Below are 5,000 nucleotides of genomic sequence, written 5' to 3' on the forward strand. Positions count from 1 at the left end.
ATATAGGCCTAAGTAATAGTTAAAGTCTTCTTCTGTATTCTCTGCCACATTCGACAACAGCATTCAAGTTCCTTCTCAGCACGATGACGTGACTTTGCTTGCTGTTGGCCCAGATTAGAACATGCTCGAATTCACCAACAGAGTCGCGGCAACGTTGGTAGATAGCCTACCAGTGATGCGCGGGTACGTGTCTGAACGCCCCGCCCCGCCCCGCCGTTTACAACTAACCCGACCGCAACTCGGACCGCAAAAAAAAAATATTGAAATACAGGACCCGACCCGCTTCCCGACCCGCTTACTGTAAAAAGTAGCCTAGTCTAACTTAGTCGTAGCGTCATTGAGCTATGCAAAATTGGTATCTCATATGCATGTAAAACAATAATATAGCCTATATTGCCTAATTATATATAGCCTATAATTGTTCAGAATTTGGGAAACATGCATTTAGTCTACCTTTTTTTTGTTCCGTGTCAGCATTCATCCAAAAATGTGGCTGTTTGACTCAACATTGAACATAATTAGCCTAGGATTTTCCTATAGCCTACAAATTCTGTCTCAGCCGTTCCTCACATGAATGCCTTGAAGCTCTCCCAAGCATGAAATGCAGGCATAGAATATTATTAAGAAACTCTTTATTAACGTCTTCATCAATGGACCAAAAGTCCATTGCTCCGCGATTATAAATTGCTGCGAGATGAAACCTTTATTGCACGACGTGGGGAAGAGCAGACGTGGGGCTTTCCAACGAGCCACTAGGCCTATAAGTTGCGCAAGGACGCACATATTGCATGCTCATACCAATTGTAGGCTATATGCCTTGATGACATTAAATTAAGAAATATTTCCTGATTTGGGAAACTTTTAGTTTATTTTTCTTTCCATAATACCATTCGATCTTGCTGGAAATTATCAGACTTGAGAAACACGCATTGCATCGGCAACTTCGCTGCTCAGTAGACGATTCTGCCACTTTCTAGAGGCCAGCAGTTCGAGATAAAAGCTGCAGATCATAGACAGAGAAAGCATATGCTCTGAGAACAGAACACAACTGCATGTCAAGTGTAGCCGAGGGTCTGTCTACGCAGAAACAACAAGTGCATTTCTACATGTTCGTGACAAAATGTGGGGGATAGAATCGCGTTTCAGTGGGAATGCTGCAACTTATGTCTTTTTCTTCTAAAGACAATTATGTACGATATAAATGACAATTTATTTTTTTTACCGACCCGACCAAACATGACCCGCATATCATTAAAAATATTTTTTCTTGACCCATAACCGCGGGTGACCGCGGGTGACCGCGGTCGCCCGCTCGATTTGGATCAGCCCGCGCATCACTGGTAGATACGGATGCCTGCTCTTCAGAGCCATCGCCACAAAGGAGCACTAGAGCCTGGTGCAAAACCACCAACTGGGATGGATCGAAGGGCAAGCAAGCACTGCCACACAACGTCAAGACCTTTGTCAACACTAAGCAGAAAGTTTCCTACGATGGGGAGAAGTGGCCGCAAGGACTGCATCGATAAGATCAACGAATGCCTTCGCAAGCCCCGAAACCCTGGCGATACATTTTCTTTCCTTTAATTCAATAAAACATTGTTTATCTGAAGAACTTTTCCGAGGTTGTCTTGTCTACCAAATCCTAAACTTAAATAGAGTAAACATTTTATCTTATGAAAAAACTCTTAGGGGGAACAGTTAGGCAGCCCTTCCTCCATTATCGTAGTACTATAGGCAATTTATTAGAGGGGTCAAAAAAAACTAATAAAGTAGGCTAGACTAAATGTGTCACTTTAGTGATTGGCTCTTTCAAATGCAAATTAGGTGGATGGGCTTTTGAATGGGCCTGCTGCAGGTGAGAGGACAAATCCTACGAATTTATTGTTTTTAGAAAGTGCCATTATCATTGCCATATTCTCTTAAAACATAGGCTATATATTTGAAAACGAGTTGATTAAAGGCTTCTAAAGGTGTCTCTATAATATGATAAAAGCAGAGATTGAGATGTGTGTTTGGAACAGTTTTTCAAATCCCCCGGGGGTATTTAGACTCCAGGGTGTTAAGCACTCATTCACAACTGTCCCATCGCTAAATGCTCTCTTGTGTTGCGTGATCACACAAGTATACCTGTCGTAGTGTGCTTTTAATTTGATATGCCTAATTATTATCTCCGCCAAGGATATAGGATGAACAAAGTCTATGGATTTGCTATCCAGTAGCCTAATAATTAGGCTATGTGCCACGTCCGATTTCGCAAGTGGTGTAGTAGGCTACATTTAAAAACAGACAGCCGCCTGTGAGATCCATTTCATGAAGAGCATTATTGTCTTGTGCGATCATTCCCCCTCCCCCACACTCGTCTAACCAGTTCACTACATTATAGCCTATAGCCTATGCGGCACTGAGGACGACACTTGAGCCCGACACTATGTCAATGTAAAAATGTGTGTGAGTGCGCGCTGAACCACGAATTAACATATTAACTTTTCTTTTCAGCAGACATCGCAAACATAAAAAGAATCTCAAAACAGAAATCTTTCATTTCTTTTAATAAATCGATTCATTTTGTTTTGACGGGTTCCGGAGAGGTTCTTCGACTGGGTTTCGAACCCCGGTCGCTGGCGTACGATACCTATGCTTCAACCACATGCGCCACAACTGGATGTGAATTTTAAAAGGCTTTATTCGGCATATGTACTTGAACGTCGCCGTAGCCTACTTGAACGTCGCCGGTTAAAATGAACAAGCCTCCGTTTTAAAATAGCTTAGGCCTACACATTTCTAAGTATTCCTAGCATGTAAATGTTGCCAAAATGTCCATCTTGTCCATCTCTTTCGTCTTCGCCTTGACGTTGACAATAATAGCCTATTCACGGAAATGCGGTCTTGTAACCGTAGCCTAATGAATTCATGAATTAATCTAAGGTTGCCTTTCGAGTAGCCTAGCCTATTTCAGGTTGAATTGAAGGCTATTTCCTTCTGATAGGCCTATAGGTTTCTAAAACCATTTTCATTCATTTCAACAATGGTTTATTGAAACGTCGTTTGATTAATTTCGCCAGTCATCACTTTCATTTTAAGGATATAGGATGAACAAAGTCTATGGATTTGCTATCCAGTAGCCTAAATAATTAGGCTATGTGCCACGTCCGATTTCGCAAGTGGTGTAGTAGGCTAGGCTACATTTAAAAACAGACAGCCGCCTGTGAGATCCATTTCATGAAGAGCATTATTGTCTTGTGCGATCATTCCCCCTCCCCCACACTCGTCTAACCAGGTCACTACATTATAGCCTATATGCGGCACTGAGGACGACACGACACTTGAGCCCGACACTATGTCAATGTAAAAATGTGTGTGAGTGCGCGCTGAACCACGAATTAACATAGGCTATTAACTTTTCTTTTCAGCAGACATCGCAAACATAAAAAGAATCTCAAAACAGGAAGTCTTTCGTTTCTTTTAATAAATTGATGCATTTTCTTTTGATGGGTTCCGGAGAAGTTCTTCGACTAGGTTTCGAACCCCGGTCGCTGGCATACAATACCTAAGCATCAACCACTTGCGCCACAGCTGGATGTGAACTTTAATAGGCTTTATTCGGGAAATGTACTTGAAACGTCGCCGGTTAAAATGAACAAGCCTCCGTTTTAAAATAGCTTACACATTTCTAAGTATTCCTAGCATGTAAATGTTGCCAAAATGTCCATCTTGTCCATCTCTTTCGTCTTTGCCTTGACGTTGACAATAATAGCCTATTCACGGAAATGCGGTCTTGTAACCGTAATGAATTCATGAATTAATCTAAGGTTGCCTTTCGAGTAGCCTATTTCAGGTTGAATTGAAGGAAATAGTCCTTCTGATAGGCCTATAGGTTTCTAAAACCATTTTCATTCATTTCAACAATAGTTTATTGAAACGTCGTTTGATTAATTTCGCCAATCACTTTCATTTTAATGATTAAATGAGACGGATATGCGGAGCATTTCTCTCCCTCTCCGTTGACCAAAACGTTGCTCTGGCATCTCTGCTGGACTGACTGAGTTATAGGCTACGTCGAGTGAGAGAGCTGTGAGGTAGGCTGTAAACATTCGAAAACTCGGGCGGTCTATGTTGCCCCCTTGCGGTTGCAGTTTTCCCGATGCTTCGGGAGTCCCGATGTGCGGGAATGAAAGGAGCATTCTCAACCCGTACCATCTGTAGAAGAATGTTCAAAAATCCCCACAAACACACTCCTAAACCTTGTGGAAAGCCTTCCCAGAAGAGTTGAAGCTGTTATAGCTGCAAAGGGTGGACCGACGTCATAATAAACCCTATGGATTAAGGATGGGATAAGACTGAAGTTCATGCAGCGGGGGAAATAAGTATTTGGACCCATGCTAGATACCCATAGCTAGAGATTGGCATGGTGTTTTCTCCAGTTAGCCTATTAGCCTGTTTCATTTGCATTGAGCTCAATGAGCATCAAACAGGCTAATAGGCTTACTGGAAAAAAAACACCATGTTAATCTCTAGCTATGGTGAAGGGTATGTGATGACGTGGGGCTATTTTAATTCCAACGGCCAAGGGAACTTTCTCAGGATGCACAGTATCCTGGATCCATGAAATAACTGGTAAAATATGAAAATAAAATAAAAATATATACAAAATATTCCTGCTTCTATGGGAGTTTCACATAGGGGTCAAATACTTGTAAAATACCTGTATTTTAAGGCAGAACATTTATTTATTTACGATACATTCTTCATTCACAAAGAAGACTGGTGTCCTTAAAGTTTGGATTTTTACTCATTTTTTTAATTAAGACATTAAGATCAATTTAGAAAAAAAATATTTTATATTCCTCTATATAAGTCAACTTTAGCATGGGGTCAAATACTTATTGTCCCCAATGTGAGTGAGTCCAGGCAAATTGATATTTGGCACTTTATAGCAAAGTAGTGATTTGGTGGATCCCCTCCAGTGATCCAAATAGGATCTGTTTGTGTTTCTGGTTCAT

At 41.2% G+C, this 5,000-nt stretch overlaps 1 protein-coding gene across 2 annotated transcripts in view; it reads left to right on the top strand.

The window, feature by feature from the left end:
• pde5ab (phosphodiesterase 5A, cGMP-specific, b) overlaps nt 1-5,000 on the top strand; it is a 50,891-nt gene that overhangs the window by 25,083 nt on the left and 20,808 nt on the right. The gene's annotated exons all lie outside the window — the stretch shown is intronic.

This window comes from Sardina pilchardus, chromosome 16, assembly GCF_963854185.1.
Source record: "Sardina pilchardus chromosome 16, fSarPil1.1, whole genome shotgun sequence".
NCBI classification, from domain to species: domain Eukaryota; kingdom Metazoa; phylum Chordata; class Actinopteri; order Clupeiformes; family Clupeidae; genus Sardina; species Sardina pilchardus.